Below are 21,599 nucleotides of genomic sequence, written 5' to 3'. Positions count from 1 at the left end.
GCCTGATGCACCGACTTTTCGTATTTGGCAAGGATCGCGTGCCTTCGTAGCTCAGGGGTTAGAGCACTGGTCTTGTAAACCAGGGGTCGAGAGTTCAAATCTCTCCGAGGGCTTTCAGGGAATGTCCGTTTAAAGTTGGCCTAACATGACTCCTCTTTCGAGCGGGTTGCGGCTATTTGCATTGCTTGGACTCGTATCAAAGCGTGAGAAATATGACGGTAACGTTTTGAGTAAAAAAATAAAAGTATTTTGCTTAGAGTTGACTTAGGAAGTGAGTCCGTGTTCACGCGTTCACGGCCGGTTAGCTCAGTCGGCTAGAGCGTCGTGCTAATAACGCGAATGTCGTGGGTTCGAGCCCCACACTGGCCATTTTACGGGCTTTGCCGTCACGTTGACGGGATCAAAACAACCTGGGTGCACTGCCACGTTGCTAGATTTTACTGGTGATCTGCCCGTGCTGTGGCGTGTGTTGACGGCGCATGAAAAGAAACCTTGCTCCAGGGGAGGCTCGAACTCCCGATCTTCGCATGTCTTTGTCGATACTGACTTATAAGTACGACGCGCTAACCGACTACGCCACTGGAGCCCGTGGATGTTAACGGGAAAGCTGAGGTCCGTGATTAGAATAGTCATGGTCCAGTAGGGCATTGACGGTATCACTTTATGGCAAGTACACGTTGCAACTGGCCTGTTTTGCCTGATGCACCGACTTTTCGTATTTGGCAAGGATCGCGTGCCTTCGTAGCTCAGGGGTTAGAGCACTGGTCTTGTAAACCAGGGGAGGAGAGTTCAAATCTCTCCGAGGGCTTTCAGGGAATGTCCGTTTAAAGTTGGCCTAACATGACTCCTCTTTCGAGCGGGTTGCGGCTATTTGCATTGCTTGGACTCGTATCAAAGCGTGAGAAATATGACGGTAACGTTTTGAGTAAAAAAATAAAAGTATTTTGCTTAGAGTTGACTTAGGAAGTGAGTCCGTGTTCACGCGTTCACGGCCGGTTAGCTCAGTCGGCTAGAGCGTCGTGCTAATAACGCGAATGTCGTGGGTTCGAGCCCCACACTGGCCATTTTACGGGCTTTGCCGTCACGTTGACGGGATCAAAACAACCTGGGTGCACTGCCACGTTGCTAGATTTTACTGGTGATCTGCCCGTGCTGTGGCGTGTGTTGACGGCGCATGAAAAGAAACCTTGCTCCAGGGGAGGCTCGAACTCCCGATCTTCGCATGTCTTTGTCGATACTGACTTATAAGTACGACGCGCTAACCGACTACGCCACTGGAGCCCGTGGATGTTAACGGGAAAGCTGAGGTCCGTGATTAGAATAGTCATGGTCCAGTAGGGCATTGACGGTATCACTTTATGGCAAGTACACGTTGCAACTGGCCTGTTTTGCCTGATGCACCGACTTTTCGTATTTGGCAAGGATCGCGTGCCTTCGTAGCTCAGGGGTTAGAGCACTGGTCTTGTAAACCAGGGGTCGAGAGTTCAAATCTCTCCGTGGGCTTTCAGGGAATGTCCGTTTAAAGTTGGCCTAACATGACTCCTCTTTCGAGCGGGTTGCGGCTATTTGCATTGCTTGGACTCGTATCAAAGCGTGAGAAATATGACGGTAACGTTTTGAGTAAAAAAATAAAAGTATTTTGCTTAGAGTTGACTTAGGAAGTGAGTCCGTGTTCACGCGTTCACGGCCGGTTAGCTCAGTCGGCTAGAGCGTCGTGCTAATAACGCGAATGTCGTGGGTTCGAGCCCCACACTGGCCATTTTACGGGCTTTGCCGTCACGTTGACGGGATCAAAACAACCTGGGTGCACTGCCACGTTGCTAGATTTTACTGGTGATCTGCCCGTGCTGTGGCGTGTGTTGACGGCGCATGAAAAGAAACCTTGCTCCAGGGGAGGCTCGAACTCCCGATCTTCGAATGTCTTTGTCGATACTGACTTATAAGTACGACGCGCTAACCGACTACGCCACTGGAGCCCGTGGATGTTAACGGGAAAGCTGAGGTCCGTGATTAGAATAGTCATGGTCCAGTAGGGCATTGACGGTATCACTTTATGGCAAGTACACGTTGCAACTGGCCTGTTTTGCCTGATGCACCGACTTTTCGTATTTGGCAAGGATCGCGTGCCTTCGTAGCTCAGGGGTTAGAGCACTGGTCTTGTAAACCAGGGGTCGAGAGTTCAAATCTCTCCGAGGGCTTTCAGGGAATGTCCGTTTAAAGTTGGCCTAACATGACTCCTCTTTCGAGCGGGTTGCGGCTATTTGCATTGCTTGGACTCGTATCAAAGCGTGAGAAATATGACGGTAACGTTTTGAGTAAAAAAATAAAAGTATTTTGCTTAGAGTTGACATAGGAAGTGAGTCCGTGTTCACGCGTTCACGGCCGGTTAGCTCAGTCGGCTAGAGCGTCGTGCTAATAACGCGAATGTCGTGGGTTCGAGCCCCACACTGGCCATTTTACGGGCTTTGCCGTCACGTTGACGGGATCAAAACAACCTGGGTGCACTGCCACGTTGCTAGATTTTACTGGTGATCTGCCCGTGCTGTGGCGTGTGTTGACGGCGCATGAAAAGAAACCTTGCTCCAGGGGAGGCTCGAACTCCCGATCTTCGCATGTCTTTGTCGATACTGACTTATAAGTACGACGCGATAACCGACTTCTTCTTCTTCTTAATTTATTTAACGTCGGAGAAATAACTATGTACATATAGCTTCCTGATATAAAAAAATAAATAAATACATACTTATAAATATACAGGAAACTAATCAAATCCGACAAAAATTTGTTTATGGTTTTATGAAAAATGTATAAAAATTAAGAAAAAATATTTAAATAGACCGAGTGACTGAAATCATACTCCTTTAGTTTCGTTTTAAATTTTTTAAGGCTGTTACAACTTTTCAATTCGGAAGGTAAAGTATTCCAAATTTTAGGCCCCAATGAGCGAAGACATTTTTCCCCAAAATTTTTTGTATTAAAGTTCAATGTTTTAAGATTATTTAAATATTGACTTCGTACTGGCCTGTTTGTTTCGCTGCGTTGAAAGATGTCTAACATAAATGGCGGATTTAAATTATTAAGAGATTTAAAAATCTCTATACATAGATTTCGTATTCGCATAATTTTCATGTAGTTACTTTTGTTCTTGGTAGAAATGTACCTTTCTTTTCTCTCTGAATATCCGCTATCTACAAATTTTAGGGCTCGCTTATGGAGTTTTTCGACCCTAGAAAGTGATTTTGAAGATGAGAAATTCCAAATAAGTGGACAGTAGTTAAAGTTTGAATACACAAAGCTTTCTGCTAAGACACTCTTAGCTTTAAAAGGAAGTATGTTTTTAAATCTATACAAAGCATTTAGTTGCGCAGATGCTTTCTTGCAAACCTCATTTAAGTGCTGATCAAATCTAAGGTTATTGTCAATTTTAACTCCTAACAGTTTGACTGTGTCTTGCGAATATATGTTTTTATCTCCGATTCTTATCAGTTTACTACTTGTGTTTTCTATCCTATCTTTGCTGATTATAATGCATTGAAATTTGTCAGGGTTAGCAATCATTTTATTTTCATGTAGCCATGCTAACGCCAGCTCAGACTCACCTTCTAAAATTTTAATGAGGTTTGGAATTGAATTGGAAAAGCTTGACAATGTATTATCATCAGCATAGTTGTGTAGGTCACTTCTGGTTATAAAAAGAAAAATATCGTTAAGAAAAATATTAAAAATTATCGGGCCTAAGATTGATCCTTGCGGCACGCCTGAAAGAATCATTTGGAAAAGACTGTAGTGTCCGTTTATACGAGTAGATTGTTCTCTATTTGTTAGGTATGACAGGACAAATTTCAGGGCATTAATTTCAAATCCATATGCCTCAAGTTTAGCGATTAGTAAATCATGTGGCACACAATCGAATGCTTTTGATAGATCCATTAAGACTGCACCAACCACGTAATTCTTATCAAGTTTTTTTTTCCATTCTTCTAGTAAACGAATTAAGACATGCTGTGTGTTATAGTTTTTCCGATAGGCTGACAAAAATATTGAAAGTTTCGATTCTATGAAAGACATGATTTGATCCTTCATTATGTTTTCATAGAATTTTGAAAATACATTCAACACACTGACAGGTCTAAAATTTTTAATGCTATGTTTGTCTTTGCCTCCTTTGTCAAGAGGTGCTACCGTTGCACGTTTGGCTCCATCGGGAAAAATATTCAATTTTATGCTGCTGTTTATAGCATTTTTCAATGGGCCAATCAGATATTCACTAGCTAACTTCACAAGCTTTGGGGGTATTTTGTCTCTACCTGGAGAGGAATTTATGTTTAAATTAGTAAAAAGTTTTTTGATTGTGTTGTCATCTACCTCCTCAAAGTTAAAAAAATTTATATTTTCGTTGCAGGCTTTAATTTTGACAATACTCGGACTACGCCACTGGAGCCCGTGGATGTTAACGGGAAAGCTGAGGTCCGTGATTAGAATAGTCATGGTCCAGTAGGGCATTGACGGTATCACTTTATGGCAAGTACACGTTGCAACTGGCCTGTTTTGCCTGATGCACCGACTTTTCGTATTTGGCAAGGATCGCGTGCCTTCGTAGCTCAGGGGTTAGAGCACTGGTCTTGTAAACCAGGGGTCGAGAGTTCAAATCTCTCCGAGGGCTTTCAGGGAATGTCCGTTTAAAGTTGGCCTAACATGACTCCTCTTTCGAGCGGGTTGCGGCTATTTGCATTGCTTGGACTCGTATCAAAGCGTGAGAAATATGACGGTAACGTTTTGAGTAAAAAAATAAAAGTATTTTGCTTAGAGTTGACATAGGAAGTGAGTCCGTGTTCACGCGTTCACGGCCGGTTAGCTCAGTCGGCTAGAGCGTCGTGCTAATAACGCGAATGTCGTGGGTTCGAGCCCCACACTGGCCATTTTACGGGCTTTGCCGTCACGTTGACGGGATCAAAACAACCTGGGTGCACTGCCACGTTGCTAGATTTTACTGGTGATCTGCCCGTGCTGTGGCGTGTGTTGACGGCGCATGAAAAGAAACCTTGCTCCAGGGGAGGCTCGAACTCCCGATCTTCGCATGTCTTTGTCGATACTGACTTATAAGTACGACGCGATAACCGACTACGCCACTGGAGCCCGTGGATGTTAACGGGAAAGCTGAGGTCCGTGATTAGAATAGTCATGGTCCAGTAGGGCATTGACGGTATCACTTTATGGCAAGTACACGTTGCAACTGGCCTGTTTTGCCTGATGCACCGACTTTTCGTATTTGGCAAGGATCGCGTGCCTTCGTAGCTCAGGGGTTAGAGCACTGGTCTTGTAAACCAGGGATCGAGAGTTCGCATCTCTCCGTGGGCTTTCAGGGAATGTCCGTTTAAAGTTGGCCTAACATGACTCCTCTTTCGAGCGGGTTGCGGCTATTTGCATTGCTTGGACTCGTATCAAAGCGTGAGAAATATGACGGTAACGTTTTGAGTAAAAAAATAAAAGTATTTTGCTTAGAGTTGACTTAGGAAGTGAGTCCGTGTTCACGCGTTCACGGCCGGTTAGCTCAGTCGGCTAGAGCGTCGTGCTAATAACGCGAATGTCGTGGGTTCGAGCCCCACACTGGCCATTTTACGGGCTTTGCCGTCACGTTGACGGGATCAAAACAACCTGGGTGCACTGCCACGTTGCTAGATTTTACTGGTGATCTGCCCGTGCTGTGGCGTGTGTTGACGGCGCATGAAAAGAAACCTTGCTCCAGGGGAGGCTCGAACTCCCGATCTTCGCATGTCTTTGTCGATACTGACTTATAAGTACGACGCGCTAAGCGACTACGCCACTGGAGCCCGTGGATGTTAACGGGAAAGCTGAGGTCCGTGATTAGAATAGTCATGGTCCAGTAGGGCATTGACGGTATCAGTTTATGGCAAGTACACGTTGCAACTGGCCTGTTTTGCCTGATGCACCGACTTTTCGTATTTGGCAAGGATCGCGTGCCTTCGTAGCTCAGGGGTTAGAGCACTGGTCTTGTAAACCAGGGGTCGAGAGTTCAAATCTCTCCGAGGGCTTTCAGGGAATGTCCGTTTAAAGTTGGCCTAACATGACTCCTCTTTCGAGCGGGTTGCGGCTATTTGCATTGCTTGGACTCGTATCAAAGCGTGAGAAATATGACGGTAACGTTTTGAGTAAAAAAATAAAAGTATTTTGCTTAGAGTTGACTTAGGAAGTGAGTCCGTGTTCACGCGTTCACGGCCGGTTAGCTCAGTCGGCTAGAGCGTCGTGCTAATAACGCGAATGTCGTGGGTTCGAGCCCCACACTGGCCATTTTACGGGCTTTGCCGTCACGTTGACGGGATCAAAACAACCTGGGTGCACTGCCACGTTGCTAGATTTTACTGGTGATCTGCCCGTGCTGTGGCGTGTGTTGACGGCGCATGAAAAGAAACCTTGCTCCAGGGGAGGCTCGAACTCCCGATCTTCGCATGTCTTTGTCGATACTGACTTATAAGTACGACGCGCTAACCGACTACGCCACTGGAGCCCGTGGGTGTTAACGGGAAAGCTGAGGTCCGTGATTAGAATAGTCATGGTCCAGTAGGGCATTGACGGTATCACTTTATGGCAAGTACACTTTGCAACTGGCCTGTTTTGCCTGATGCACCGACTTTTCGTATTTGGCAAGGATCGCGTGCCTTCGTAGCTCAGGGGTTAGAGCACTGGTCTTGTAAACCAGGGGAGGAGAGTTCAAATCTCTCCGAGGGCTTTCAGGGAATGTCCGTTTAAAGTTGGCCTAACATGACTCCTCTTTCGAGCGGGTTGCGGCTATTTGCATTGCTTGGACTCGTATCAAAGCGTGAGAAATATGACGGTAACGTTTTGAGTAAAAAAATAAAAGTATTTTGCTTAGAGTTGACTTAGGAAGTGAGTCCGTGTTCACGCGTTCACGGCCGGTTAGCTCAGTCGGCTAGAGCGTCGTGCTAATAACGCGAATGTCGTGGGTTCGAGCCCCACACTGGCCATTTTACGGGCTTTGCCGTCACGTTGACGGGATCAAAACAACCTGGGTGCACTGCCACGTTGCTAGATTTTACTGGTGATCTGCCCGTGCTGTGGCGTGTGTTGACGGCGCATGAAAAGAAACCTTGCTCCAGGGGAGGCTCGAACTCCCGATCTTCGCATGTCTTTGTCGATACTGACTTATAAGTACGACGCGCTAACCGACTACGCCACTGGAGCCCGTGGATGTTAACGGGAAAGCTGAGGTCCGTGATTAGAATAGTCATGGTCCAGTAGGGCATTGACGGTATCACTTTATGGCAAGTACACGTTGCAACTGGCCTGTTTTGCCTGATGCACCGACTTTTCGTATTTGGCAAGGATCGCGTGCCTTCGTAGCTCAGGGGTTAGAGCACTGGTCTTGTAAACCAGGGGTCGAGAGTTCAAATCTCTCCGTGGGCTTTCAGGGAATGTCCGTTTAAAGTTGGCCTAACATGACTCCTCTTTCGAGCGGGTTGCGGCTATTTGCATTGCTTGGACTCGTATCAAAGCGTGAGAAATATGACGGTAACGTTTTGAGTAAAAAAATAAAAGTATTTTGCTTAGAGTTGACTTAGGAAGTGAGTCCGTGTTCACGCGTTCACGGCCGGTTAGCTCAGTCGGCTAGAGCGTCGTGCTAATAACGCGAATGTCGTGGGTTCGAGCCCCACACTGGCCATTTTACGGGCTTTGCCGTCACGTTGACGGGATCAAAACAACCTGGGTGCACTGCCACGTTGCTAGATTTTACTGGTGATCTGCCCGTGCTGTGGCGTGTGTTGACGGCGCATGAAAAGAAACCTTGCTCCAGGGGAGGCTCGAACTCCCGATCTTCGCATGTCTTTGTCGATACTGACTTATAAGTACGACGCGCTAACCGACTACGCCACTGGAGCCCGTGGATGTTAACGGGAAAGCTGAGGTCCGTGATTAGAATAGTCATGGTCCAGTAGGGCATTGACGGTATCACTTTATGGCAAGTACACGTTGCAACTGGCCTGTTTTGCCTGATGCACCGACTTTTCGTATTTGGCAAGGATCGCGTGCCTTCGTAGCTCAGGGGTTAGAGCACTGGTCTTGTAAACCAGGGGTCGAGAGTTCAAATCTCTCCGAGGGCTTTCAGGGAATGTCCGTTTAAAGTTGGCCTAACATGACTCCTCTTTCGAGCGGGTTGCGGCTATTTGCATTGCTTGGACTCGTATCAAAGCGTGAGAAATATGACGGTAACGTTTTAAGTAAAAAAATAAAAGTATTTTGCTTAGAGTTGACATAGGAAGTGAGTCCGTGTTCACGCGTTCACGGCCGGTTAGCTCAGTCGGCTAGAGCGTCGTGCTAATAACGCGAATGTCGTGGGTTCGAGCCCCACACTGGCCATTTTACGGGCTTTGCCGTCACGTTGACGGGATCAAAACAACCTGGGTGCACTGCCACGTTGCTAGATTTTACTGGTGATCTGCCCGTGCTGTGGCGTGTGTTGACGGCGCATGAAAAGAAACCTTGCTCCAGGGGAGGCTCGAACTCCCGATCTTCGCATGTCTTTGTCGATACTGACTTATAAGTACGACGCGATAACCGACTACGCCACTGGAGCCCGTGGATGTTAACGGGAAAGCTGAGGTCCGTGATTAGAATAGTCATGGTCCAGTAGGGCATTGACGGTATCACTTTATGGCAAGTACACGTTGCAACTGGCCTGTTTTGCCTGATGCACCGACTTTTCGTATTTGGCAAGGATCGCGTGCCTTCGTAGCTCAGGGGTTAGAGCACTGGTCTTGTAAACCAGGGGTCGAGAGTTCAAATCTCTCCGAGGGCTTTCAGGGAATGTCCGTTTAAAGTTGGCCTAACATGACTCCTCTTTCGAGCGGGTTGCGGCTATTTGCATTGCTTGGACTCGTATCAAAGCGTGAGAAATATGACGGTAACGTTTTGAGTAAAAAAATAAAAGTATTTTGCTTAGAGTTGACATAGGAAGTGAGTCCGTGTTCACGCGTTCACGGCCGGTTAGCTCAGTCGGCTAGAGCGTCGTGCTAATAACGCGAATGTCGTGGGTTCGAGCCCCACACTGGCCATTTTACGGGCTTTGCCGTCACGTTGACGGGATCAAAACAACCTGGGTGCACTGCCACGTTGCTAGATTTTACTGGTGATCTGCCCGTGCTGTGGCGTGTGTTGACGGCGCATGAAAAGAAACCTTGCTCCAGGGGAGGCTCGAACTCCCGATCTTCGCATGTCTTTGTCGATACTGACTTATAAGTACGACGCGATAACCGACTACGCCACTGGAGCCCGTGGATGTTAACGGGAAAGCTGAGGTCCGTGATTAGAATAGTCATGGTCCAGTAGGGCATTGACGGTATCACTTTATGGCAAGTACACGTTGCAACTGGCCTGTTTTGCCTGATGCACCGACTTTTCGTATTTGGCAAGGATCGCGTGCCTTCGTAGCTCAGGGGTTAGAGCACTGGTCTTGTAAACCAGGGATCGAGAGTTCAAATCTCTCCGTGGGCTTTCAGGGAATGTCCGTTTAAAGTTGGCCTAACATGACTCCTCTTTCGAGCGGGTTGCGGCTATTTGCATTGCTTGGACTCGTATCAAAGCGTGAGAAATATGACGGTAACGTTTTGAGTAAAAAAAGAAAAGTATTTTGCTTAGAGTTGACTTAGGAAGTGAGTCCGTGTTCACGCGTTCACGGCCGGTTAGCTCAGTCGGCTAGAGCGTCGTGCTAATAACGCGAATGTCGTGGGTTCGAGCCCCACACTGGCCATTTTACGGGCTTTGCCGTCACGTTGACGGGATCAAAACAACCTGGGTGCACTGCCACGTTGCTAGATTTTACTGGTGATCTGCCCGTGCTGTGGCGTGTGTTGACGGCGCATGAAAAGAAACCTTGCTCCAGGGGAGGCTCGAACTCCCGATCTTCGCATGTCTTTGTCGATACTGACTTATAAGTACGACGCGCTAACCGACTACGCCACTGGAGCCTGTGGATGTTAACGGGAAAGCTGAGGTCCGTGATTAGAATAGTCATGGTCCAGTAGGGCATTGACGGTATCACTTTATGGCAAGTACACGTTGCAACTGGCCTGTTTTGCCTGATGCACCGACTTTTCGTATTTGGCAAGGATCGCGTGCCTTCGTAGCTCAGGGGTTAGAGCACTGGTCTTGTAAACCAGGGGTCGAGAGTTCAAATCTCTCCGAGGGCTTTCAGGGAATGTCCGTTTAAAGTTGGCCTAACATGACTCCTCTTTCGAGCGGGTTGCGGCTATTTGCATTGCTTGGACTCGTATCAAAGCGTGAGAAATATGACGGTAACGTTTTGAGTCAAAAAATAAAAGTATTTTGCTTAGAGTTGACTTAGGAAGTGAGTCCGTGTTCACGCGTTCACGGCCGGTTAGCTCAGTCGGCTAGAGCGTCGTGCTAATAACGCGAATGTCGTGGGTTCGAGCCCCACACTGGCCATTTTACGGGCTTTGCCGTCACGTTGACGGGATCAAAACAACCTGGGTGCGCTGCCACGTTGCTAGATTTTACTGGTAATCTGCCCGTGCTGTGGCGTGTGTTGACGGCGCATGAAAAGAAACCTTGCTCCAGGGGAGGCTCGAACTCCCGATCTTCGCATGTCTTTGTCGATACTGACTTATAAGTACGACGCGCTAACCGACTACGCCACTGGAGCCCGTGGATGTTAACGGGAAAGCTGAGGTCCGTGATTAGAATAGTCATGGTCCAGTAGGGCATTGACGGTATCACTTTATGGCAAGTACACGTTGCAACTGGCCTGTTTTGCCTGATGCACCGACTTTTCGTATTTGGCAAGGATCGCGTGCCTTCGTAGCTCAGGGGTTAGAGCACTGGTCTTGTAATCCAGGGGTCGAGAGTTCAAATCTCTCCGAGGGCTTTCAGGGAATGTCCGTTTAAAGTTGGCCTAACATGACTCCTCTTTCGAGCGGGTTGCGGCTATTTGCATTGCTTGGACTCGTATCAAAGCGTGAGAAATATGACGGTAACGTTTTGAGTCAAAAAATAAAAGTATTTTGCTTAGAGTTGACTTAGGAAGTGAGTCCGTGTTCACGCGTTCACGGCTGGTTAGCTCAGTCGGCTAGAGCGTCGTGCTAATAACGCGAATGTCGTGGGTTCGAGCCCCACACTGGCCATTTTACGGGCTTTGCCGTCACGTTGACGGGATCAAAACAACCTGGGTGCACTGCCACGTTGCTAGATTTTACTGGTGATCTGCCCGTGCTGTGGCGTGTGTTGACGGCGCATGAAAAGAAACCTTGCTCCAGGGGAGGCTCGAACTCCCGATCTTCGCATGTCTTTGTCGATACTGACTTATAAGTACGACGCGCTAACCGACTACGCCACTGGAGCCCGTGGATGTTAACGGGAAAGCTGAGGTCCGTGATTAGAATAGTCATGGTCCAGTAGGGCATTGACGGTATCACTTTATGGCAAGTACACGTTGCAACTGGCCTGTTTTGCCTGATGCACCGACTTTTCGTATTTGGCAAGGATCGCGTGCCTTCGTAGCTCAGGGGTTAGAGCACTGGTCTTGTAAACCAGGGGTCGAGAGTTCAAATCTCTCCGAGGCCTTTCAGGGAATGTCCGTTTAAAGTTGGCCTAACATGACTCCTCTTTCGAGCGGGTTGCGGCTATTTGCATTGCTTGGACTCGTATCAAAGCGTGAGAAATATGACGGTAACGTTTTGAGTAAAAAAATAAAAGTATTTTGCTTAGAGTTGACTTAGGAAGTGAGTCCGTGTTCACGCGTTCACGGCCGGTTAGCTCAGTCGGCTAGAGCGTCGTGCTAATAACGCGAATGTCGTGGGTTCGAGCCCCACACTGGCCATTTTACGGGCTTTGCCGTCACGTTGACGGGATCAAAACAACCTGGGTGCACTGCCACGTTGCTAGATTTTACTGGTGATCTGCCCGTGCTGTGGCGTGTGTTGACGGCGCATGAAAAGAAACCTTGCTCCAGGGGAGGCTCGAACTCCCGATCTTCGCATGTCTTTGTCGATACTGACTTATAAGTACGACGCGCTAACCGACTACGCCACTGGAGCCCGTGGATGTTAACGGGAAAGCTGAGGTCCGTGATTAGAATAGTCATGGTCCAGTAGGGCATTGACGGTATCACTTTATGGCAAGTACACGTTGCAACTGGCCTGTTTTGCCTGATGCACCGACTTTTCGTATTTGGCAAGGATCGCGTGCCTTCGTAGCTCAGGGGTTAGAGCACTGGTCTTGTAAACCAGGGGTCGAGAGTTCAAATCTCTCCGAGGCCTTTCAGGGAATGTCCGTTTAAAGTTGGCCTAACATGACTCCTCTTTCGAGCGGGTTGCGGCTATTTGCATTGCTTGGACTCGTATCAAAGCGTGAGAAATATGACGGTAACGTTTTGAGTAAAAAAATAAAAGTATTTTGCTTAGAGTTGACTTAGGAAGTGAGTCCGTGTTCACGCGTTCACGGCCGGTTAGCTCAGTCGGCTAGAGCGTCGTGCTAATAACGCGAATGTCGTGGGTTCGAGCCCCACACTGGCCATTTTACGGGCTTTGCCGTCACGTTGACGGGATCAAAACAACCTGGGTGCACTGCCACGTTGCTAGATTTTACTGGTGATCTGCCCGTGCTGTGGCGTGTGTTGACGGCGCATGAAAAGAAACCTTGCTCCAGGGGAGGCTCGAACTCCCGATCTTCGCATGTCTTTGTCGATACTGACTTATAAGTACGACGCGCTAACCGACTACGCCACTGGAGCCCGTGGATGTTAACGGGAAAGCTGAGGTCCGTGATTAGAATAGTCATGGTCCAGTAGGGCATTGACGGTATCACTTTATGGCAAGTACACGTTGCAACTGGCCTGTTTTGCATGATGCACCGACTTTTCGTATTTGGCAAGGATCGCGTGCCTTCGTAGCTCAGGGGTTAGAGCACTGGTCTTGTAAACCAGGGGTCGAGAGTTCAAATCTCTCCGAGGCCTTTCAGGGAATGTCCGTTTAAAGTTGGCCTAACATGACTCCTCTTTCGAGCGGGTTGCGGCTATTTGCATTGCTTGGACTCGTATCAAAGCGTGAGAAATATGACGGTAACGTTTTGAGTAAAAAAATAAAAGTATTTTGCTTAGAGTTGACTTAGGAAGTAAGTCCGTGTTCACGCGTTCACGGCCGGTTAGCTCAGTCGGCTAGAGCGTCGTGCTAATAACGCGAATGTCGTGGGTTCGAGCCCCACACTGGCCATTTTACGGGCTTTGCCGTCACGTTGACGGGATCAAAACAACCTGGGTGCACTGCCACGTTGCTAGATTTTACTGGTGATCTGCCCGTGCTGTGGCGTGTGTTGACGGCGCATGAAAAGAAACCTTGCTCCAGGGGAGGCTCGAACTCCCGATCTTCGCATGTCTTTGTCGATACTGACTTATAAGTACGACGCGCTAACCGACTACGCCACTGGAGCCCGTGGATGTTAACGGGAAAGCTGAGGTCCGTGATTAGAATAGTCATGGTCCAGTAGGGCATTGACGGTATCACTTTATGGCAAGTACACGTTGCAACTGGCCTGTTTTGCCTGATGCACCGACTTTTCGTATTTGGCAAGGATCGCGTGCCTTCGTAGCTCAGGGGTTAGAGCACTGGTCTTGTAAACCAGGGGTCGAGAGTTCAAATCTCTCCGAGGCCTTTCAGGGAATGTCCGTTTAAAGTTGGCCTAACATGACTCCTCTTTCGAGCGGGTTGCGGCTATTTGCATTGCTTGGACTCGTATCAAAGCGTGAGAAATATGACGGTAACGTTTTGAGTAAAAAAATAAAAGTATTTTGCTTAGAGTTGACTTAGGAAGTGAGTCCGTGTTCACGCGTTCACGGCCGGTTAGCTCAGTCGGCTAGAGCGTCGTGCTAATAACGCGAATGTCGTGGGTTCGAGCCCCACACTGGCCATTTTACGGGCTTTGCCGTCACGTTGACGGGATCAAAACAACCTGGGTGCACTGCCACGTTGCTAGATTTTACTGGTGATCTGCCCGTGCTGTGGCGTGTGTTGACGGCGCATGAAAAGAAACCTTGCTCCAGGGGAGGCTCGAACTCCCGATCTTCGCATGTCTTTGTCGATACTGACTTATAAGTACGACGCGCTAACCGACTACGCCACTGGAGCCCGTGGATGTTAACGGGAAAGCTGAGGTCCGTGATTAGAATAGTCATGGTCCAGTAGGGCATTGACGGTATCACTTTATGGCAAGTACACGTTGCAACTGGCCTGTTTTGCCTGATGCACCGACTTTTCGTATTTGGCAAGGATCGCGTGCCTTCGTAGCTCAGGGGTTAGAGCACTGGTCTTGTAAACCAGGGGTCGAGAGTTCAAATCTCTCCGAGGCCTTTCAGGGAATGTCCGTTTAAAGTTGGCCTAACATGACTCCTCTTTCGAGCGGGTTGCGGCTATTTGCATTGCTTGGGCTCGTATCAAAGCGTGAGAAATATGACGGTAACGTTTTGAGTAAAAAAATAAAAGTATTTTGCTTAGAGTTGACTTAGGAAGTGAGTCCGTGTTCACGCGTTCACGGCCGGTTAGCTCAGTCGGCTAGAGCGTCGTGCTAATAACGCGAATGTCGTGGGTTCGAGCCCCACACTGGCCATTTTACGGGCTTTGCCGTCACGTTGACGGGATCAAAACAACCTGGGTGCACTGCCACGTTGCTAGATTTTACTGGTGATCTGCCCGTGCTGTGGCGTGTGTTGACGGCGCATGAAAAGAAACCTTGCTCCAGGGGAGGCTCGAACTCCCGATCTTCGCATGTCTTTGTCGATACTGACTTATAAGTACGACGCGCTAACCGACTACGCCACTGGAGCCCGTGGATGTTAACGGGAAAGCTGAGGTCCGTGATTAGAATAGTCATGGTCCAGTAGGGCATTGACGGTATCACTTTATGGCAAGTACACGTTGCAACTGGCCTGTTTTGCCTGATGCACCGACTTTTCGCATTTGGCAAGGATCGCGTGCCTTCGTAGCTCAGGGGTTAGAGCACTGGTCTTGTAAACCAGGGGTCGAGAGTTCAAATCTCTCCGAGGCCTTTCAGGGAATGTCCGTTTAAAGTTGGCCTAACATGACTCCTCTTTCGAGCGGGTTGCGGCTATTTGCATTGCTTGGACTCGTATCAAAGCGTGAGAAATATGACGGTAACGTTTTGAGTAAAAAAATAAAAGTATTTTGCTTAGAGTTGACTTAGGAAGTGAGTCCGTGTTCACGCGTTCACGGCCGGTTAGCTCAGTCGGCTAGAGCGTCGTGCTAATAACGCGAATGTCGTGGGTTCGAGCCCCACACTGGCCATTTTACGGGCTTTGCCGTCACGTTGACGGGATCAAAACAACCTGGGTGCACTGCCACGTTGCTAGATTTTACTGGTGATCTGCCCGTGCTGTGGCGTGTGTTGACGGCGCATGAAAAGAAACCTTGCTCCAGGGGAGGCTCGAACTCCCGATCTTCGCATGTCTTTGTCGATACTGACTTATAAGTACGACGCGCTAACCGACTACGCCACTGGAGCCCGTGGATGTTAACGGGAAAGCTGAGGTCCGTGATTAGAATAGTCATGGTCCAGTAGGGCATTGACGGTATCACTTTATGGCAAGTACACGTTGCAACTGGCCTGTTTTGCCTGATGCACCGACTTTTCGTATTTGGCAAGGATCGCGTGCCTTCGTAGCTCAGGGGTTAGAGCACTGGTCTTGTAAACCAGGGGTCGAGAGTTCAAATCTCTCCGAGGGCTTTCAGGGAATGTCCGTTTAAAGTTGGCCTAACATGACTCCTCTTTCGAGCGGGTTGCGGCTATTTGCATTGCTTGGACTCGTATCAAAGCGTGAGAAATATGACGGTAACGTTTTGAGTAAAAAAATAAAAGTATTTTGCTTAGAGTTGACTTAGGAAGTGAGTCCGTGTTCACGCGTTCACGGCCGGTTAGCTCAGTCGGCTAGAGCGTCGTGCTAATAACGCGAATGTCGTGGGTTCGAGCCCCACACTGGCCATTTTACGGGCTTTGCCGTCACGTTGACGGGATCAAAACAACCTGGGTGCACTGCCACGTTGCTAGATTTTACTGGTGATCTGCCCGTGCTGTGGCGTGTGTTGACGGCGCATGAAAAGAAACCTTGCTCCAGGGGAGGCTCGAACTCCCGATCTTCGCATGTCTTTGTCGATACTGACTTATAAGTACGACGCGCTAACCGACTACGCCACTGGAGCCCGTGGATGTTAACGGGAAAGCTGAGGTCCGTGATTAGAATAGTCATGGTCCAGTAGGGCATTGGCGGTATCACTTTATGGCAAGCACACGTTGCAACTGGCCTGTTTTGCCTGATGCACCGACTTTTCGTATTTGGCAAGGATCGCGTGCCTTCGTAGCTCAGGGGTTAGAGCACTGGTCTTGTAAACCAGGGGTCGAGAGTTCAAATCTCTCCGAGGGCTTTCAGGGAATGTCCGTTTAAAGTTGGCCTAACATGACTCCTCTTTCGAGCGGGTTGCGGCTATTTGCATTGCTTGGACTCGTATCAAAGCGTAAGAAATATGACGGTAACGTTTTGAGTAAAAAAATAAAAGTATTTTGCTTAGAGTTGACTTAGGAAGTGAGTCCGTGTTCGCGCGTTCACGGCCGGTTAGCTCAGTCGGCTAGAGCGTCGTGCTAATAACGCGAATGTCGTGGGTTCGAGCCCCACACTGGCCATTTTACGGGCTTTGCCGTCACGTTGACGGGATCAAAACAACCTGGGTGCACTGCCACGTTGCTAGATTTTACTGGTGATCTGCCCGTGCTGTGGCGTGTGTTGACGGCGCATGAAAAGAAACCTTGCTCCAGGGGAGGCTCGAACTCCCGATCTTCGCATGTCTTTGTCGATACTGACTTATAAGTACGACGCGCTAACCGACTACGCCACTGGAGCCCGTGGATGTTAACGGGAAAGCTGAGGTCCGTGATTAGAATAGTCATGCTCCAGTAGGGCATTGACGGTATCACTTTATGGCAAGTACACGTTGCAACTGGCCTGTTTTGCCTGAGGCACCGACTTTTCGTATTTGGCAAGGATCGCGTGCCTTCGTAGCTCAGGGGTTAGAGCACTGGTCTTGTAAACCAGGGGTCGAGAGTTCAAATCTCTCCGAGGGCTTTCAGGGAATGTCCGTTTAAAGTTGGCCTAACATGACTCCTCTTTCGAGCGGGTTGCGGCTATTTGCATTGCTTGGACTCGTATCAAAGCGTAAGAAATATGACGGTAACGTTTTGAGTAAAAAAATAAAAGTATTTTGCTTAGAGTTGACTTAGGAAGTGAGTCCGTGTTCGCGCGTTCACGGCCGGTTAGCTCAGTCGGCTAGAGCGTCGTGCTAATAACGCGAATGTCGTGGGTTCGAGCCCCACACTGGCCATTTTACGGGCTTTGCCGTCACGTTGACGGGATCAAAACAACCTGGGTGCACTGCCACGTTGCTAGATTTTACTGGTGATCTGCCCGTGCTGTGGCGTGTGTTGACGGCGCATGAAAAGAAACCTTGCTCCAGGGGAGGCTCGAACTCCCGATCTTCGCATGTCTTTGTCGATACTGACTTATAAGTACGACGCGCTAACCGACTACGCCACTGGAGCCCGTGGATGTTAACGGGAAAGCTGAGGTCCGTGATTAGAATAGTCATGCTCCAGTAGGGCATTGACGGTATCACTTTATGGCAAGTACACGTTGCAACTGGCCTGTTTTGCCTGATGCACCGACTTTTCGTATTTGGCAAGGATCGCGTGCCTTCGTAGCTCAGGGGTTAGAGCACTGGTCTTGTAAACCAGGGGTCGAGAGTTCAAATCTCTCCGAGGGCTTTCAGGGAATGTCCGTTTAAAGTTGGCCTAACATGACTCCTCTTTCGAGCGGGTTGCGGCTATTTGCATTGCTTGGACTCGTATCAAAGCGTGAGAAATATGACGGTAACGTTTTGAGTAAAAAAATAAAAGTATTTTGCTTAGAGTTGACTTAGGAAGTGAGTCCGTGTTCACGCGTTCACGGCCGGTTAGCTCAGTCGGCTAGAGCGTCGTGCTAATAACGCGAATGTCGTGGGTTCGAGCCCCACACTGGCCATTTTACGGGCTTTGCCGTCACGTTGACGGGATCAAAACAACCTGGGTGCACTGCCACGTTGCTAGATTTTACTGGTGATCTGCCCGTGCTGTGGCGTGTGTTGACGGCGCATGAAAAGAAACCTTGCTCCAGGGGAGGCTCGAACTCCCGATCTTCGCATGTCTTTGTCGATACTGACTTATAAGTACGACGCGCTAACCGACTACGCCACTGGAGCCCGTGGATGTTAACGGGAAAGCTGAGGTCCGTGATTAGAATAGTCATGGTCCAGTAGGGCATTGACGGTATCACTTTATGGCAAGTACACGTTGCAACTGGCCTGTTTTGCCTGATGCACCGACTTTTCGTATTTGGCAAGGATCGCGTGCCTTCGTAGCTCAGGGGTTAGAGCACTGGTCTTGTAAACCAGGGGTCGAGAGTTCAAATCTCTCCGAGGCCTTTCAGGGAATGTCCGTTTAAAGTTGGCCTAACATGACTCCTCTTTCGAGCGGGTTGCGGCTATTTGCATTGCTTGGACTCGTATCAAAGCGTGAGAAATATGACGGTAACGTTTTGAGTAAAAAAATAAAAGTATTTTGCTTAGAGTTGACTTAGGAAGTGAGTCCGTGTTCACGCGTTCACGGCCGGTTAGCTCAGTCGGCTAGAGCGTCGTGCTAATAACGCGAATGTCGTGGGTTCGAGCCCCACACTGGCCATTTTACGGGCTTTGCCGTCACGGTGACGGGATCAAAACAACCTGGGTGCACTGCCACGTTGCTAGATTTTACTGGTGATCTGCCCGTGCTGTGGCGTGTGTTGACGGCGCATGAAAAGAAACCTTGCTCCAGGGGAGGCTCGAACTCCCGATCTTCGCATGTCTTTGTCGATACTGACTTATAAGTACGACGCGCTAACCGACTACGACACTGGAGCCCGTGGATGTTAACGGGAAAGCTGAGGTCCGTGATTAGAATAGTCATGGTCCAGTAGGGCATTGACGGTATCACTTTATGGCAAGTACACGTTGCAACTGGCCTGTTTTGCCTGATGCACCGACTTTTCGTATTTGGCAAGGATCGCGTGCCTTCGTAGCTCAGGGGTTAGAGCACTGGTCTTGTAAACCAGGGGTCGAGAGTTCAAATCTCTCCGAGGCCTTTCAGGGAATGTCCGTTTAAAGTTGGCCTAACATGACTCCTCTTTCGAGCAGGTTGCGGCTATTTGCATTGCTTGGACTCGTATCAAAGCGTGAGAAATATGACGGTAACGTTTTGAGTAAAAAAATAAAAGTATTTTGCTTAGAGTTGACTTAGGAAGTGAGTCCGTGTTCACGCGTTCACGGCCGGTTAGCTCAGTCGGCTAGAGCGTCGTGCTAATAACGCGAATGTCGTGGGTTCGAGCCCCACACTGGCCATTTTACGGGCTTTGCCGTCACGTTGACGGGATCAAAACAACCTGGGTGCACTGCCACGTTGCTAGATTTTACTGGTGATCTGCCCGTGCTGTGGCGTGTGTTGACGGCGCATGAAAAGAAACCTTGCTCCAGGGGAGGCTCGAACTCCCGCTCTTCGCATGTCTTTGTCGATACTGACTTATAAGTACGACGCGCTAACCGACTACGCCACTGGAGCCCGTGGATGTTAACGGGAAAGCTGAGGTCCGTGATTAGAATAGTCATGGTCCAGTAGGGCATTGACGGTATCACTTTATGGCAAGTACACGTTGCAACTGGCCTGTTTTGCCTGATGCACCGACTTTTCGTATTTGGCAAGGATCGCGTGCCTTCGTAGCTCAGGGGTTAGAGCACTGGTCTTGTAAACCAGGGGTCGAGAGTTCAAATCTCTCCGAGGCCTTTCAGGGAATGTCCGTTTAAAGTTGGCCTAACATGACTCCTCTTTCGAGCGGGTTGCGGCTATTTGCATTGCTTGGACTCGTATCAAAGCGTGAGAAATATGACGGTACCGTTTTGAGTAAAAAAATAAAAGTATTTTGCTTAGAGTTGACTTAGGAAGTGAGTCCGTGTTCACGCGTTCACGGCCGGTTAGCTCAGTCGGCTAGAGCGTCGTGCTAATAACGCGAATGTCGTGGGTTCGAGCCCCACACTGGCCATTTTACGGGCTTTGCCGTCACGTTGACGGGATCAAAACAACCTGGGTGCACTGCCACGTTGCTAGATTTTACTGGTGATCTGCCCGTGCTGTGGCGTGTGTTGACGGCGCATGAAAAGAAAACTTGCTCCAGGGGAGGCTCGAACTCCCGATCTTCGCATGTCTTTGTCGATACTGACTTATAAGTACGACGCGCTAACCGACTACGCCACTGGAGCCCGTGGATGTTAACGGGAAAGCTGAGGTCCGTGATTAGAATAGTCATGGTCCAGTAGGGCATTGACGGTATCACTTTATGGCAAGTACACGTTGCAACTGGCCTGTTTTGCCTGATGCACCGACTTTTCGTATTTGGCAAGGATCGCGTGCCTTCGTAGCTCAGGGGTTAGAGCACTGGTCTTGTAAACCAGGGGTCGAGAGTTCAAATCTCTCCGAGGGCTTTCAGGGAATGTCCGTTTAAAGTTGGCCTAACATGACTCCTCTTTCGAGCGGGTTGCGGCTATTTGCATTGCTTGGACTCGTATCAAAGCGTGAGAAATATGACGGTAACGTTTTAAGTAAAAAAATAAAAGTATTTTGCTTAGAGTTGACTTAGGAAGTGAGTCCGTGTTCACGCGTTCACGGCCGGTTAGCTCAGTCGGCTAGAGCGTCGTGCTAATAACTCGAATGTCGTGGGTTCGAGCCCCACACTGGCCATTTTACGGGCTTTGCCGTCACGTTGACGGGATCAAAACAACCTGGGTGCACTGCCACGTTGCTAGATTTTACTGGTGATCTGCCCGTGCTGTGGCGTGTGTTGACGGCGCATGAAAAGAAACCTTGCTCCAGGGGAGGCTCGAACTCCCGATCTTCGCATGTCTTTGTCGATACTGACTTATAAGTACGACGCGCTAACCGACTACGCCACTGGAGCCCGTGGATGTTAACGGGAAAGCTGAGGTCCGTGATTAGAATAGTCATGGTCCAGTAGGGCATTGACGGTATCACTTTATGGCAAGTACACGTTGCAACTGGCCTGTTTTGCCTGATGCACCGACTTTTCGTATTTGGCAAGGATCGCGTGCCTTCGTAGCTCAGGGGTTAGAGCACTGGTCTTGTAAACCAGGGGTCGAGAGTTCAAATCTCTCCGAGGGCTTTCAGGGAATGTCCGTTTAAAGTTGGCCTAACATGACTCCTCTTTCGAGCGGGTTGCGGCTATTTGCATTGCTTGGACTCGTATCAAAGCGTGAGAAATATGACGGTAACGTTTTGAGTAAAAAAATAAAAGTATTTTGCTTAGAGTTGACTTAGGAAGTGAGTCCGTGTTCACGCGTTCACGGCCGGTTAGCTCAGTCGGCTAGAGCGTCGTGCTAATAACGCGAATGTCGTGGGTTCGAGCCCCACACTGGCCA

The 21,599-nt window shown here is 48.9% G+C and overlaps 69 non-coding genes across 69 annotated transcripts; 45 read left to right on the top strand and 24 right to left on the bottom strand.

The window, feature by feature from the left end:
* Positions 1 to 40: 40 nt before the first annotated feature.
* Positions 41 to 113, top strand: Trnat-ugu (transfer RNA threonine (anticodon UGU)). Its single transcript has one exon. It is a non-coding gene; the product is annotated as a tRNA-Thr (tRNA).
* Positions 114 to 295: 182 nt separating this feature from the next.
* Trnai-aau (transfer RNA isoleucine (anticodon AAU)) lies at positions 296 to 369 on the top strand. Its single transcript has one exon. It is a non-coding gene; the product is annotated as a tRNA-Ile (tRNA).
* Positions 370 to 493: 124 nt separating this feature from the next.
* On the bottom strand, positions 494 to 586 carry Trnai-uau (transfer RNA isoleucine (anticodon UAU)). The gene is given in 2 exon segments: positions 494 to 529; positions 549 to 586. It is a non-coding gene; the product is annotated as a tRNA-Ile (tRNA).
* Positions 587 to 735: 149 nt separating this feature from the next.
* On the top strand, positions 736 to 808 carry Trnat-ugu (transfer RNA threonine (anticodon UGU)). Its single transcript has one exon. It is a non-coding gene; the product is annotated as a tRNA-Thr (tRNA).
* A 182-nt stretch (positions 809 to 990) lies between these two features.
* On the top strand, positions 991 to 1,064 carry Trnai-aau (transfer RNA isoleucine (anticodon AAU)). The gene has a single exon. It is a non-coding gene; the product is annotated as a tRNA-Ile (tRNA).
* A 124-nt stretch (positions 1,065 to 1,188) lies between these two features.
* Positions 1,189 to 1,281, bottom strand: Trnai-uau (transfer RNA isoleucine (anticodon UAU)). The gene is given in 2 exon segments: positions 1,189 to 1,224; positions 1,244 to 1,281. It is a non-coding gene; the product is annotated as a tRNA-Ile (tRNA).
* A 149-nt stretch (positions 1,282 to 1,430) lies between these two features.
* Trnat-ugu (transfer RNA threonine (anticodon UGU)) lies at positions 1,431 to 1,503 on the top strand. Its single transcript has one exon. It is a non-coding gene; the product is annotated as a tRNA-Thr (tRNA).
* Positions 1,504 to 1,685: 182 nt separating this feature from the next.
* Positions 1,686 to 1,759, top strand: Trnai-aau (transfer RNA isoleucine (anticodon AAU)). Its single transcript has one exon. It is a non-coding gene; the product is annotated as a tRNA-Ile (tRNA).
* A 366-nt stretch (positions 1,760 to 2,125) lies between these two features.
* On the top strand, positions 2,126 to 2,198 carry Trnat-ugu (transfer RNA threonine (anticodon UGU)). The gene has a single exon. It is a non-coding gene; the product is annotated as a tRNA-Thr (tRNA).
* Positions 2,199 to 2,380: 182 nt separating this feature from the next.
* Positions 2,381 to 2,454, top strand: Trnai-aau (transfer RNA isoleucine (anticodon AAU)). The gene has a single exon. It is a non-coding gene; the product is annotated as a tRNA-Ile (tRNA).
* A 2,136-nt stretch (positions 2,455 to 4,590) lies between these two features.
* Trnat-ugu (transfer RNA threonine (anticodon UGU)) lies at positions 4,591 to 4,663 on the top strand. Its single transcript has one exon. It is a non-coding gene; the product is annotated as a tRNA-Thr (tRNA).
* Positions 4,664 to 4,845: 182 nt separating this feature from the next.
* Positions 4,846 to 4,919, top strand: Trnai-aau (transfer RNA isoleucine (anticodon AAU)). The gene has a single exon. It is a non-coding gene; the product is annotated as a tRNA-Ile (tRNA).
* Positions 4,920 to 5,043: 124 nt separating this feature from the next.
* Positions 5,044 to 5,136, bottom strand: Trnai-uau (transfer RNA isoleucine (anticodon UAU)). The gene is given in 2 exon segments: positions 5,044 to 5,079; positions 5,099 to 5,136. It is a non-coding gene; the product is annotated as a tRNA-Ile (tRNA).
* Positions 5,137 to 5,540: 404 nt separating this feature from the next.
* On the top strand, positions 5,541 to 5,614 carry Trnai-aau (transfer RNA isoleucine (anticodon AAU)). Its single transcript has one exon. It is a non-coding gene; the product is annotated as a tRNA-Ile (tRNA).
* Positions 5,615 to 5,980: 366 nt separating this feature from the next.
* Trnat-ugu (transfer RNA threonine (anticodon UGU)) lies at positions 5,981 to 6,053 on the top strand. The gene has a single exon. It is a non-coding gene; the product is annotated as a tRNA-Thr (tRNA).
* Positions 6,054 to 6,235: 182 nt separating this feature from the next.
* Trnai-aau (transfer RNA isoleucine (anticodon AAU)) lies at positions 6,236 to 6,309 on the top strand. The gene has a single exon. It is a non-coding gene; the product is annotated as a tRNA-Ile (tRNA).
* A 124-nt stretch (positions 6,310 to 6,433) lies between these two features.
* Trnai-uau (transfer RNA isoleucine (anticodon UAU)) lies at positions 6,434 to 6,526 on the bottom strand. Its single transcript is given in 2 exon segments — positions 6,434 to 6,469; positions 6,489 to 6,526. It is a non-coding gene; the product is annotated as a tRNA-Ile (tRNA).
* A 149-nt stretch (positions 6,527 to 6,675) lies between these two features.
* Trnat-ugu (transfer RNA threonine (anticodon UGU)) lies at positions 6,676 to 6,748 on the top strand. The gene has a single exon. It is a non-coding gene; the product is annotated as a tRNA-Thr (tRNA).
* Positions 6,749 to 6,930: 182 nt separating this feature from the next.
* Trnai-aau (transfer RNA isoleucine (anticodon AAU)) lies at positions 6,931 to 7,004 on the top strand. Its single transcript has one exon. It is a non-coding gene; the product is annotated as a tRNA-Ile (tRNA).
* A 124-nt stretch (positions 7,005 to 7,128) lies between these two features.
* Positions 7,129 to 7,221, bottom strand: Trnai-uau (transfer RNA isoleucine (anticodon UAU)). Its single transcript is given in 2 exon segments — positions 7,129 to 7,164; positions 7,184 to 7,221. It is a non-coding gene; the product is annotated as a tRNA-Ile (tRNA).
* A 149-nt stretch (positions 7,222 to 7,370) lies between these two features.
* Positions 7,371 to 7,443, top strand: Trnat-ugu (transfer RNA threonine (anticodon UGU)). Its single transcript has one exon. It is a non-coding gene; the product is annotated as a tRNA-Thr (tRNA).
* Positions 7,444 to 7,625: 182 nt separating this feature from the next.
* Trnai-aau (transfer RNA isoleucine (anticodon AAU)) lies at positions 7,626 to 7,699 on the top strand. The gene has a single exon. It is a non-coding gene; the product is annotated as a tRNA-Ile (tRNA).
* Positions 7,700 to 7,823: 124 nt separating this feature from the next.
* Trnai-uau (transfer RNA isoleucine (anticodon UAU)) lies at positions 7,824 to 7,916 on the bottom strand. Its single transcript is given in 2 exon segments — positions 7,824 to 7,859; positions 7,879 to 7,916. It is a non-coding gene; the product is annotated as a tRNA-Ile (tRNA).
* Positions 7,917 to 8,065: 149 nt separating this feature from the next.
* On the top strand, positions 8,066 to 8,138 carry Trnat-ugu (transfer RNA threonine (anticodon UGU)). The gene has a single exon. It is a non-coding gene; the product is annotated as a tRNA-Thr (tRNA).
* Positions 8,139 to 8,320: 182 nt separating this feature from the next.
* On the top strand, positions 8,321 to 8,394 carry Trnai-aau (transfer RNA isoleucine (anticodon AAU)). The gene has a single exon. It is a non-coding gene; the product is annotated as a tRNA-Ile (tRNA).
* A 124-nt stretch (positions 8,395 to 8,518) lies between these two features.
* Trnai-uau (transfer RNA isoleucine (anticodon UAU)) lies at positions 8,519 to 8,611 on the bottom strand. The gene is given in 2 exon segments: positions 8,519 to 8,554; positions 8,574 to 8,611. It is a non-coding gene; the product is annotated as a tRNA-Ile (tRNA).
* A 149-nt stretch (positions 8,612 to 8,760) lies between these two features.
* Trnat-ugu (transfer RNA threonine (anticodon UGU)) lies at positions 8,761 to 8,833 on the top strand. The gene has a single exon. It is a non-coding gene; the product is annotated as a tRNA-Thr (tRNA).
* A 182-nt stretch (positions 8,834 to 9,015) lies between these two features.
* Positions 9,016 to 9,089, top strand: Trnai-aau (transfer RNA isoleucine (anticodon AAU)). Its single transcript has one exon. It is a non-coding gene; the product is annotated as a tRNA-Ile (tRNA).
* A 124-nt stretch (positions 9,090 to 9,213) lies between these two features.
* Positions 9,214 to 9,306, bottom strand: Trnai-uau (transfer RNA isoleucine (anticodon UAU)). The gene is given in 2 exon segments: positions 9,214 to 9,249; positions 9,269 to 9,306. It is a non-coding gene; the product is annotated as a tRNA-Ile (tRNA).
* A 404-nt stretch (positions 9,307 to 9,710) lies between these two features.
* On the top strand, positions 9,711 to 9,784 carry Trnai-aau (transfer RNA isoleucine (anticodon AAU)). The gene has a single exon. It is a non-coding gene; the product is annotated as a tRNA-Ile (tRNA).
* A 124-nt stretch (positions 9,785 to 9,908) lies between these two features.
* On the bottom strand, positions 9,909 to 10,001 carry Trnai-uau (transfer RNA isoleucine (anticodon UAU)). The gene is given in 2 exon segments: positions 9,909 to 9,944; positions 9,964 to 10,001. It is a non-coding gene; the product is annotated as a tRNA-Ile (tRNA).
* A 149-nt stretch (positions 10,002 to 10,150) lies between these two features.
* Positions 10,151 to 10,223, top strand: Trnat-ugu (transfer RNA threonine (anticodon UGU)). Its single transcript has one exon. It is a non-coding gene; the product is annotated as a tRNA-Thr (tRNA).
* Positions 10,224 to 10,405: 182 nt separating this feature from the next.
* On the top strand, positions 10,406 to 10,479 carry Trnai-aau (transfer RNA isoleucine (anticodon AAU)). Its single transcript has one exon. It is a non-coding gene; the product is annotated as a tRNA-Ile (tRNA).
* A 124-nt stretch (positions 10,480 to 10,603) lies between these two features.
* On the bottom strand, positions 10,604 to 10,696 carry Trnai-uau (transfer RNA isoleucine (anticodon UAU)). The gene is given in 2 exon segments: positions 10,604 to 10,639; positions 10,659 to 10,696. It is a non-coding gene; the product is annotated as a tRNA-Ile (tRNA).
* Positions 10,697 to 10,845: 149 nt separating this feature from the next.
* Positions 10,846 to 10,918, top strand: Trnat-ugu (transfer RNA threonine (anticodon UGU)). Its single transcript has one exon. It is a non-coding gene; the product is annotated as a tRNA-Thr (tRNA).
* A 380-nt stretch (positions 10,919 to 11,298) lies between these two features.
* Trnai-uau (transfer RNA isoleucine (anticodon UAU)) lies at positions 11,299 to 11,391 on the bottom strand. The gene is given in 2 exon segments: positions 11,299 to 11,334; positions 11,354 to 11,391. It is a non-coding gene; the product is annotated as a tRNA-Ile (tRNA).
* Positions 11,392 to 11,795: 404 nt separating this feature from the next.
* On the top strand, positions 11,796 to 11,869 carry Trnai-aau (transfer RNA isoleucine (anticodon AAU)). The gene has a single exon. It is a non-coding gene; the product is annotated as a tRNA-Ile (tRNA).
* Positions 11,870 to 11,993: 124 nt separating this feature from the next.
* Positions 11,994 to 12,086, bottom strand: Trnai-uau (transfer RNA isoleucine (anticodon UAU)). Its single transcript is given in 2 exon segments — positions 11,994 to 12,029; positions 12,049 to 12,086. It is a non-coding gene; the product is annotated as a tRNA-Ile (tRNA).
* A 404-nt stretch (positions 12,087 to 12,490) lies between these two features.
* Positions 12,491 to 12,564, top strand: Trnai-aau (transfer RNA isoleucine (anticodon AAU)). The gene has a single exon. It is a non-coding gene; the product is annotated as a tRNA-Ile (tRNA).
* Positions 12,565 to 12,688: 124 nt separating this feature from the next.
* Trnai-uau (transfer RNA isoleucine (anticodon UAU)) lies at positions 12,689 to 12,781 on the bottom strand. Its single transcript is given in 2 exon segments — positions 12,689 to 12,724; positions 12,744 to 12,781. It is a non-coding gene; the product is annotated as a tRNA-Ile (tRNA).
* A 404-nt stretch (positions 12,782 to 13,185) lies between these two features.
* On the top strand, positions 13,186 to 13,259 carry Trnai-aau (transfer RNA isoleucine (anticodon AAU)). The gene has a single exon. It is a non-coding gene; the product is annotated as a tRNA-Ile (tRNA).
* A 124-nt stretch (positions 13,260 to 13,383) lies between these two features.
* On the bottom strand, positions 13,384 to 13,476 carry Trnai-uau (transfer RNA isoleucine (anticodon UAU)). Its single transcript is given in 2 exon segments — positions 13,384 to 13,419; positions 13,439 to 13,476. It is a non-coding gene; the product is annotated as a tRNA-Ile (tRNA).
* Positions 13,477 to 13,880: 404 nt separating this feature from the next.
* On the top strand, positions 13,881 to 13,954 carry Trnai-aau (transfer RNA isoleucine (anticodon AAU)). Its single transcript has one exon. It is a non-coding gene; the product is annotated as a tRNA-Ile (tRNA).
* Positions 13,955 to 14,078: 124 nt separating this feature from the next.
* Positions 14,079 to 14,171, bottom strand: Trnai-uau (transfer RNA isoleucine (anticodon UAU)). Its single transcript is given in 2 exon segments — positions 14,079 to 14,114; positions 14,134 to 14,171. It is a non-coding gene; the product is annotated as a tRNA-Ile (tRNA).
* A 404-nt stretch (positions 14,172 to 14,575) lies between these two features.
* Positions 14,576 to 14,649, top strand: Trnai-aau (transfer RNA isoleucine (anticodon AAU)). The gene has a single exon. It is a non-coding gene; the product is annotated as a tRNA-Ile (tRNA).
* Positions 14,650 to 14,773: 124 nt separating this feature from the next.
* On the bottom strand, positions 14,774 to 14,866 carry Trnai-uau (transfer RNA isoleucine (anticodon UAU)). The gene is given in 2 exon segments: positions 14,774 to 14,809; positions 14,829 to 14,866. It is a non-coding gene; the product is annotated as a tRNA-Ile (tRNA).
* Positions 14,867 to 15,270: 404 nt separating this feature from the next.
* Trnai-aau (transfer RNA isoleucine (anticodon AAU)) lies at positions 15,271 to 15,344 on the top strand. The gene has a single exon. It is a non-coding gene; the product is annotated as a tRNA-Ile (tRNA).
* A 124-nt stretch (positions 15,345 to 15,468) lies between these two features.
* Trnai-uau (transfer RNA isoleucine (anticodon UAU)) lies at positions 15,469 to 15,561 on the bottom strand. The gene is given in 2 exon segments: positions 15,469 to 15,504; positions 15,524 to 15,561. It is a non-coding gene; the product is annotated as a tRNA-Ile (tRNA).
* Positions 15,562 to 15,710: 149 nt separating this feature from the next.
* Trnat-ugu (transfer RNA threonine (anticodon UGU)) lies at positions 15,711 to 15,783 on the top strand. The gene has a single exon. It is a non-coding gene; the product is annotated as a tRNA-Thr (tRNA).
* A 182-nt stretch (positions 15,784 to 15,965) lies between these two features.
* Positions 15,966 to 16,039, top strand: Trnai-aau (transfer RNA isoleucine (anticodon AAU)). The gene has a single exon. It is a non-coding gene; the product is annotated as a tRNA-Ile (tRNA).
* A 124-nt stretch (positions 16,040 to 16,163) lies between these two features.
* Positions 16,164 to 16,256, bottom strand: Trnai-uau (transfer RNA isoleucine (anticodon UAU)). Its single transcript is given in 2 exon segments — positions 16,164 to 16,199; positions 16,219 to 16,256. It is a non-coding gene; the product is annotated as a tRNA-Ile (tRNA).
* Positions 16,257 to 16,405: 149 nt separating this feature from the next.
* Positions 16,406 to 16,478, top strand: Trnat-ugu (transfer RNA threonine (anticodon UGU)). Its single transcript has one exon. It is a non-coding gene; the product is annotated as a tRNA-Thr (tRNA).
* A 182-nt stretch (positions 16,479 to 16,660) lies between these two features.
* On the top strand, positions 16,661 to 16,734 carry Trnai-aau (transfer RNA isoleucine (anticodon AAU)). The gene has a single exon. It is a non-coding gene; the product is annotated as a tRNA-Ile (tRNA).
* A 124-nt stretch (positions 16,735 to 16,858) lies between these two features.
* Trnai-uau (transfer RNA isoleucine (anticodon UAU)) lies at positions 16,859 to 16,951 on the bottom strand. Its single transcript is given in 2 exon segments — positions 16,859 to 16,894; positions 16,914 to 16,951. It is a non-coding gene; the product is annotated as a tRNA-Ile (tRNA).
* A 149-nt stretch (positions 16,952 to 17,100) lies between these two features.
* On the top strand, positions 17,101 to 17,173 carry Trnat-ugu (transfer RNA threonine (anticodon UGU)). The gene has a single exon. It is a non-coding gene; the product is annotated as a tRNA-Thr (tRNA).
* A 182-nt stretch (positions 17,174 to 17,355) lies between these two features.
* Trnai-aau (transfer RNA isoleucine (anticodon AAU)) lies at positions 17,356 to 17,429 on the top strand. The gene has a single exon. It is a non-coding gene; the product is annotated as a tRNA-Ile (tRNA).
* A 124-nt stretch (positions 17,430 to 17,553) lies between these two features.
* Trnai-uau (transfer RNA isoleucine (anticodon UAU)) lies at positions 17,554 to 17,646 on the bottom strand. The gene is given in 2 exon segments: positions 17,554 to 17,589; positions 17,609 to 17,646. It is a non-coding gene; the product is annotated as a tRNA-Ile (tRNA).
* Positions 17,647 to 17,795: 149 nt separating this feature from the next.
* Positions 17,796 to 17,868, top strand: Trnat-ugu (transfer RNA threonine (anticodon UGU)). Its single transcript has one exon. It is a non-coding gene; the product is annotated as a tRNA-Thr (tRNA).
* A 182-nt stretch (positions 17,869 to 18,050) lies between these two features.
* Positions 18,051 to 18,124, top strand: Trnai-aau (transfer RNA isoleucine (anticodon AAU)). Its single transcript has one exon. It is a non-coding gene; the product is annotated as a tRNA-Ile (tRNA).
* Positions 18,125 to 18,248: 124 nt separating this feature from the next.
* On the bottom strand, positions 18,249 to 18,341 carry Trnai-uau (transfer RNA isoleucine (anticodon UAU)). The gene is given in 2 exon segments: positions 18,249 to 18,284; positions 18,304 to 18,341. It is a non-coding gene; the product is annotated as a tRNA-Ile (tRNA).
* Positions 18,342 to 18,745: 404 nt separating this feature from the next.
* Positions 18,746 to 18,819, top strand: Trnai-aau (transfer RNA isoleucine (anticodon AAU)). The gene has a single exon. It is a non-coding gene; the product is annotated as a tRNA-Ile (tRNA).
* Positions 18,820 to 19,440: 621 nt separating this feature from the next.
* On the top strand, positions 19,441 to 19,514 carry Trnai-aau (transfer RNA isoleucine (anticodon AAU)). The gene has a single exon. It is a non-coding gene; the product is annotated as a tRNA-Ile (tRNA).
* Positions 19,515 to 19,638: 124 nt separating this feature from the next.
* On the bottom strand, positions 19,639 to 19,731 carry Trnai-uau (transfer RNA isoleucine (anticodon UAU)). Its single transcript is given in 2 exon segments — positions 19,639 to 19,674; positions 19,694 to 19,731. It is a non-coding gene; the product is annotated as a tRNA-Ile (tRNA).
* Positions 19,732 to 20,135: 404 nt separating this feature from the next.
* On the top strand, positions 20,136 to 20,209 carry Trnai-aau (transfer RNA isoleucine (anticodon AAU)). Its single transcript has one exon. It is a non-coding gene; the product is annotated as a tRNA-Ile (tRNA).
* A 124-nt stretch (positions 20,210 to 20,333) lies between these two features.
* On the bottom strand, positions 20,334 to 20,426 carry Trnai-uau (transfer RNA isoleucine (anticodon UAU)). Its single transcript is given in 2 exon segments — positions 20,334 to 20,369; positions 20,389 to 20,426. It is a non-coding gene; the product is annotated as a tRNA-Ile (tRNA).
* A 149-nt stretch (positions 20,427 to 20,575) lies between these two features.
* Trnat-ugu (transfer RNA threonine (anticodon UGU)) lies at positions 20,576 to 20,648 on the top strand. The gene has a single exon. It is a non-coding gene; the product is annotated as a tRNA-Thr (tRNA).
* Positions 20,649 to 21,028: 380 nt separating this feature from the next.
* Positions 21,029 to 21,121, bottom strand: Trnai-uau (transfer RNA isoleucine (anticodon UAU)). Its single transcript is given in 2 exon segments — positions 21,029 to 21,064; positions 21,084 to 21,121. It is a non-coding gene; the product is annotated as a tRNA-Ile (tRNA).
* A 149-nt stretch (positions 21,122 to 21,270) lies between these two features.
* Trnat-ugu (transfer RNA threonine (anticodon UGU)) lies at positions 21,271 to 21,343 on the top strand. Its single transcript has one exon. It is a non-coding gene; the product is annotated as a tRNA-Thr (tRNA).
* Positions 21,344 to 21,525: 182 nt separating this feature from the next.
* Positions 21,526 to 21,599, top strand: Trnai-aau (transfer RNA isoleucine (anticodon AAU)). Its single transcript has one exon. It is a non-coding gene; the product is annotated as a tRNA-Ile (tRNA).

This window comes from Hydractinia symbiolongicarpus, chromosome 4 (assembly GCF_029227915.1).
Source record: "Hydractinia symbiolongicarpus strain clone_291-10 chromosome 4, HSymV2.1, whole genome shotgun sequence".
In the NCBI taxonomy this organism is placed as follows: Eukaryota; Metazoa; Cnidaria; class Hydrozoa; order Anthoathecata; family Hydractiniidae; genus Hydractinia; species Hydractinia symbiolongicarpus.
Note: the sequence above shows the minus strand (reverse complement) of the source record. Positions and strands in the feature narration are given on the sequence as shown.